Source organism: Marmota flaviventris, chromosome 18 (genome assembly GCF_047511675.1).
Source record: "Marmota flaviventris isolate mMarFla1 chromosome 18, mMarFla1.hap1, whole genome shotgun sequence".
Lineage (NCBI taxonomy): Eukaryota > Metazoa > Chordata > Mammalia > Rodentia > Sciuridae > Marmota > Marmota flaviventris.
In genome coordinates this window covers 61,819,557-61,826,620 of record NC_092515.1, presented here as the reverse complement: position 1 = coordinate 61,826,620, position 7,064 = coordinate 61,819,557, and the positions used below count along the sequence as shown (strand labels likewise).

The 7,064-nt window shown below is 59.1% G+C and overlaps 1 pseudogene; it reads right to left on the bottom strand.

Annotated features, from left to right (window-relative positions):
- Positions 1-1,499: 1,499 nt before the first annotated feature.
- LOC114090971 (NADH dehydrogenase [ubiquinone] 1 beta subcomplex subunit 3 pseudogene) lies at positions 1,500-2,057 on the bottom strand (annotated as a pseudogene).
- Positions 2,058-7,064: the final 5,007 nt, after the last annotated feature.

Sequence of the window (7,064 nt, the reverse complement as noted above, 5' to 3'; positions counted from 1 at the left end):
GCAGAGCAGACCAGAAGCACGAGGACCTTTTGCCCCAGCTCTGTGAAGCCCTCCTTAGGGACTTCAGTGACTCAGACTGTCTGACTGGGCAGTCTTTGCCTGGGTGGGGCTCTCGCCTCCCAATGACTGCCACTGGCTCAGGCCACTGCCCAGCACTGGCAGCCTGGGGTGCCCACCTGTCCCCGCTAGTGATGAGTTTCCAGGTGTTGCAATAAGGGAGACCTCCTCCTGCAGCTGCCTGTCGGCCAGAGCCCTGGCCTCGTTTGCCAGTCCTTCAGCCAGTGCCTCTGCAGGGCCCCCCTCCCCCGGGAAGGAACCTCAGCTCCTGCAGCCATCCGCTGGCAGCGGGCACTCAGCAGTGCGCGTGGTGGGGAGGAGTGGGCCTCCTTGGGGCCGGGGAAGGAGTTCTGTGCCTGGCACTGAGGGGGGCAGAGCGCTCCCACCTCCCGCTCCCTGAAGATTCCTCAGGAAGGACTGGGCTGACTGCACGCCCTGGAGAGGGGACTGGAGAGCCCTCCAGGGGCACCTCCCTGCCCCCGGGGCTCGGGCTCAAGCCTCTTCCCAGTGGTGACTCCTACACCCAGGACCAGCCTCTGCAAGCAGACCTCACCTCTGCAACCTGGCTGGAGGGACCACCCGCCCCTTCCAACAGTGGGCAGAACAAGACCCAGATGCCACCCACTGCCCACTCCACTTCTTCCCAGTTTCCAAGTCCAGGGCTGGTGAACTGAGCACATGCCCAGTCGACCTACTTGCTTCCCAGGGACAGCAGAGGGCAAGAAGAGAGGCATGCTGGGACAGCCCACTCCCCTGACCCCCTGAGCACTGGCCATGTAAGTACTCCTGAAGGGCTGGCCACTGCCTGCGCCTCCATCGCCCTCTCTGTGGGACTCGCACCCAAGCTGCTGGCCGGGAGCAGTACCCTTCACCACTGAGTGAGGGAGTCTGTGAGCTCCTCAGGACTCGACTGCTTTGAGCCCCAGGCCCAGAAGGGACATCTGTGAGCAGAGAAGGACATCTGTCAGCCCCCCAGGGTCGTGCTCATGGGGAATGTCTGACACGGAAGGTGCATACACTGCAGAGACGCGCCTCGGGGCGTGGTGGGCAGAGGTCTGGGGCCAGGGATGTCGCGTGAACAAAGAGGGGGCAGCTCCAGAAGGAGAGAGGCCCACAGACAAAGGTGAGCTCGGAGCAGGTTCCCGGCCAGCCCAGGGCTCCTCCCAGCCACGGGCCACGACCCCACCAGCTGTCTGCTCTCACTGCCCTGCCCAGGCACGCAGTCCGAGGCCAGAGCAAGGTGGGAGTCAGGAAGGACTGCAGGACACCCCAGGGCCCTCAGCATCTGCTCCCCCGGCTGTCCTGCAGTCACCTCTGTCAACCACAGCCAGTGAACACTGCCAACCACTGCCACACACCAGCGGTGGCGGGCAGGGAGGCGCCGCTCTGCCTGGGCTTGGAAACCCCCCGGCCTCCCTGTCCTGCCTGCCACTCTGAACCTCTTTTTTTTAATGTTTTTCTTACTTTATTAAACCTTACTAGTATTCTTTAAGGGACAAACACATGGACAAGTACGATATAGTGAAGAAATCTTATTTTTATAAGAGAATTAAGGAGTCACCAAGATATTTCCAGATACTATCTTCAGTGGTGATTGTTATCTTTTTTCTGGGACTCCAGATAATATTCGGCCCCTACGGCTACCACAAAAGCAGCAAATCCCCATTTAAATCCTTTTAATAATACACCAACAAAGGAAGCATTGTGTGCAGAGCCACCCATGTATCTCCAAGCTTCATTGCGGCCCCATGGATCCCTGAGCCCTTTTGCAGCCAGCTTCTCCTGGACAGTTTGTCATGGTGTCCCTTCTATCTTCCATTGCCTATAATCTGGAAGTTCTAGTTTTCCATGACCATGTTCATGTCCACGTCCGTGTCCGGGGGCCATGTCTTTATTTAGATGATTCTTTTAAAATGTTGTCTTAATGATTTTGAATACGTATGACCACATGAACTTTTTCTTACAGCAATTTGACCTCTCAGGACACTCAATAGTCAACCGTCCACTCTGAACCTCTTGAACCCTGGCGACAGTGTCCTTCCTGTGGCTCATACCAGCAAGAAAGGAACAGAACTGCTTTCTGTCCTGACAGTGAAGCTAAGTGCAGCCACCCCTGATGATGCTGGGCCCTGGGGCTCCCAGAGCTTCTCCACACTGTCCTGTTCCTGGGCAGTGCAGCGGGCGGGCCCCTGGGTAAAGTGGGCCCGGGGGCTGGCCCTCCACTCCGCAGCCCCTCTGTGACAGCCCCACAGTCCCCAGCTATCAGCACGGGTGGATGGGGGCCACCAAGGCCAGGGTCTGCCTGCCACCTCCAGCCAGCCAGACACTCCCCACACAGAAGGGGCTGTGAGCTGGGGCAGGGCAGAGGCAGCACTCTCTGGACAGGGAACCGCCCCACTTCCTCTTGAAGGAGCAAGACACTGAGGGGAAGAGCTCAGCCGAGAGCCACACACACCCCCAGCCCGGTGCCGTGAGCTTCCTGGGCTGCCCCAACCAGACCCAGGAACTCGGGCGGTCGTCACTGTCTCCCCACCGGGAGGCCCCCTTCCCCGGAAGCAGTCGGTGGCCCCTGTCTGAACTCAGGGTCTTCGATGAATTCCCCTCACAGTGGATGTGGGCAGCAGAAGGTAGTGACCAAGCCAAGCTCAGCCACTGCCACATGGAGAGTGAAGGGCCACCAGTGTCCACACTCCTGGCTAGCTATGCTGTCCATCTTTGCCTGCACTGGGCAGGGCAGGTAAAGCCAGAGCAGGGGGCTGAGCTTCCAGGACAGCACCTGTGAGAGGCTTATGGTCAGCCCAGGCCCTGGCCTCCAACCCTAGCTGTGGCCACAACTGCCATCTGAAAGGCTTTTTTTGTTTTTGTTTTTTTGGTACCAGGGATTGAACTCAGGGGCCCTAAACCACCAAGCCACATCCCCAGCCCTATTTTCTATTTTGTATTTTATTTAGAGACAGGGTCTCACTGAGTTGCTTAGCACCTCACCATGGCTGAGGCTGGCTTTGAGCTCACAATCCTCCTGCCTCAGTCTCCCGAGCTGCTGGGATGACAGGCGTGGGCCACCAAACCCCGCTGACAGGCTTTTAAAGGAGTAACGTGGCTTTCAAAAGAAACAGATTAGGAGGTTGCAAACAAAGGAGATGAATGAACAGTGCTGGGAGAAAGCTCTAGAACACGGGTGGTATGAGCCCAGATGCCCCGCTCCCTCCAGAGCACACGGGCCCTTCCCTCCGGCAACCCATCACATCTGGGCCAGGGGTTGTGCTAACTCTCCCGTGGAGGGTGGAGGGATTCCTTCAGGAGCCTTCTGCCAAGCACCATGCGTTGATTAGAATGGGGACATGGGTAGCAGGGGTGCAGGGCAGAGGGAGGGAGTAACCCCTGGCAGTGCTGACTCCACAGGAGGGGCCCGGGCAGGGTGAGGCCTGCTGGGGGCTGGTGCCTGTCCACATGGCCTACCTCCTTGGAGCTGGCTGCCCCAAAGGGAAGTACCCAGTGCCCACGCAAACATGGCCAGATGTGGTGGACAGTGTACCCTGGCTTTCAGGTCCTGGATTGTGCAGAGGTAGCTGACAGCTTCTTCCTGGATGCATCCCTTCAACACCCATGAGCATTGGCCCCAAGAGTACCCAGCCCTGCCGTCTGGGATCCAGTGGCTTCTCCTGCTGACCAACCTTGCCACCACACCCCCGCCCTTGGCGGACAGCATTCATCAGCCGCTGAGACCAGACAGGGCCAGAGTCCTGTGCACACAGCATCTCCAGCATGTGACCCTGTCCGCGGATATCCTTCTGCTCATCTTGCCCGAGACCACTGCTGCCCTCAGATCACACCTCAAGCACTATTTTGGAATGTCCCTGAATCTGACTTTGTCTCAGAGGACTGCATAGGAGCAAGGATCAAAATCCCCCTGAATATCCAAGTGGGGTCCCCTCCAGGGGAGAATGGCCAGGGGTGCACACTGGAGCGAAGGGCAGGTTAGAGCTGAAGAAGGCCTGCGGGGAGCCTCCAGGGGAGCTTGGCCTCTCTTACCTGGGAGACAGGGACCAGAGAGGGCATTTCATCAGAACCCAGAAACGCGTCAGAGAACGGGGCCACCAGCACAAGGGCAGAGAGCCCCATCGGGGGTGCCGGCTGCGCAGAGGAACCTCAGAATGGATGCAGAGCCACACACGGCACCATCCAGTGTGACGCCCACAGGCAGAGGTGGACTGGGGTGGCCCCGCAGGATGGGGTCCTGTCTGAGCGATGCCAGTATCCTCGGCTGAAAGTGGCCACAGTCAATCCACTCGTGAGGGCTGAGACCCACAGGCCCACACCTCACCCGGGGCCTTCTGGGATGTGAACCATCTAACGGATCCTTTTCAAGGCATCATCTGGGAAGCAGATGACTCAGTGGACTGCCCAGGTTGCAGGTGGCCTCAGTGGCTGTTTACTCTTCCCTGAGGTCCAACTCCTTTGACTCTGAGCAGAGCTTCAGGTGACTGGCTTTGGTGGGCTGTCCTCTGGCGGGGACTGAAACTGCCCCACAGACCCCTAGCATACTGGACACAACGAGGTGCTGGTTCCTAAGAGCAGCCCTGGGCACTGTCTGGCACACTGAAGCCAAGTGACAGACTAGGAGATTAGCATCTGTGCCAGTGAGCCCCCCAGGCAGCCTGTGTGGTCAGCTGGGAGCCGTTTCCACCCCCACCTGCTCACCCACAGAGGCAGGTGTCCCAAGCCTGTGGGTGAGAACACGTTGACTACAGGCAACAGGAACCAGGAGACCCACATATCATCGCTTCCAGGAGCAAGAAGTGGGGGCAGTGAGAGTGCTCGGCTAGCCTCCCATCAGGGGTTCCGTGCTGGGCCCAAGGAAGGGGCTGCAGACAATGGATGACACCCAGCTGTGCCCTTGGGACTACTACTACCTACATGTACCTGGGGCTACCAGATGCCACCAGCCCCAGTGCACAAGGACCACGCCAGCCACCAACAGCCATCTCATCCTCAGAGCTGCAGATTTGCAGGATCGGGGGCTGGTGCCACCTGAAACCAAGCCAGTCATACAGGCTTAGAGTGGAGGAGAGGGCTCCCAGGGGGGCATCTTGGGATACCACACCAGAGAAGGCAGACCATCATCTCACGGGGCCTATGGACACCAGAGGGCCCGCAACGTCTCGCACTCTGCAGCCTAACCGAGCACCTGGCACAGATGCCAACTCCCAGTCAGTCGAAAGAGTCACACATTGACGGGTGCTGGGAGGCTAGGGGGACAGTAGGCACCGGACATGGTAACCACCACCAGACTGCAAGGTGCTCCTGCGCCATCGTGTTGGGGGAGACCTCCTGCCAGCTTTGCTGAATATGGGTTTCCATAGCCACCACCCCCTCTGTCCTGTCTACTTCAGACATGGGGGTGGGGCCGTCAACAACACATAGGATCACTCACCAGCGCCTCAGATCACCAGATCTCCCCACTCAGAGGACGACACTGGGGGAACAGTGTGACTTCTGAGAGCGGCAGTTAGCAGCCCTGTCCATTTCTCCCTTCTGTCCATCCCGAGCCCCGACTTAGACCGTCATGAGTAGGCTGGCCGCCATCTTTCCTGTTGTGACAGGCCAAGGCGCACCTTCAGGTGGACCTGAGAAAGCTCCCTGGCTAGGTCTCCTGCCTCTGGTGACTTCCCAGGAGTTTCAGGAAGTCAATGCACAGAAACCACGACTGTCTCAGGCGTTCACTGCCAAACTTTGAAATGGGAACCAGGCCAGGAAGCGGCTGCTTTGAACTGAGTCCAAGTAGAAGGGTCACAAGAAGACCAGGGCTTTTAAATATCACGAAACGGCTGTTATCAGCAGCGCATGCTTAAGACAGACATGGACAACTGCCCGCTGTCTGTCCCAGACAGTCGTGGCACCCCAGCCCCTGCTGCCCGCCGCCTCCCTACTTTGTCCAAAGAGCCGTCGTGAGACGCACATTTAACAGAATGTACAGCTAATCAGGTTTGTGCGTGGCATGTCCCCCACGTCCACTGAGAGATAAGCCTGCCACCTGGGACATGTCATAGAAAGGGTAGAACAACAGGAGCCGCCAGCAGACAGCGTTGATGGACCCAGGAGCCTCCCTGAACACGACAGATCAGAGCTCAGCGGACTCTGCTCCCACCGCGTGAGTTCGCCTGTCGAGTCCTGGCCTCTGGTCCAGCAACTGGAATTTTCAATAGGAAAACAAAATACTTTGTTTTGCCTCGAAGCTGTTTCCAGATTGTGTTGCCTGACCTTCCCGAGAGTCTGCGAGCATTCATCACAGAAGCACGGACTGCCCTGCTTGCACCAACCCAAGCTCCTAATGAAAACCCTTCCTCTGGCCGCCCAGAGGCAGTGCCCTCGCAGACACCGCACTTACCCTGGAGCAGCAGTGCCCTGTGCGTGCCCTCCTCTGTGACATACGCCTGCAGCAGGACAGCCACAGGCCCCAGGTGCCCCCAGCTTCTGTGTGTTCGGTCCACGTCTCCGGCTGTTTGCTCAGGCTGGCTCTCCAGGCAGCCTGGGAGCCCTCTCCCCTCCACACGCTTAACCCTGCTCTGCCCGGTTCAGAGGGACCCAGAAGGGTCCATCTTGCCCGTCAGGGCGCACAGCCCGCTGCTCTCCCAGGGCAAGGGCTGTCCTCGCCTCCCTGCGTTCCTGCTCGCTGGCTCCCTAGCAGATTGGAATGCGTGGCTAAGATACGGGAGGCTGGCGGTGCAGGACGGTGTCCCCAAGGCGCTGGCTTTTCTTCAGGCAGGGAGCACCCCTGAGAGCAGAGACGCACATGCCCCCGTGGGAGACGAGCGCCCTCCTGTCTGGGGCCACCTTCCGTGGGCCCCTGAGAGGAAGGCAGGGGTGCTGCAGGGTTCCCTCACCCCTTGGTCCCCAGGGGGAGCCTCCCCAGTCTTGGCCCTTTCAGGCCTGAGTCTGCTCAGCTGCAGCCACCTGCCCACATGGGAGAAGCTGGTCAGGGGGCTGGCTGCCACGGGGCATGGGGC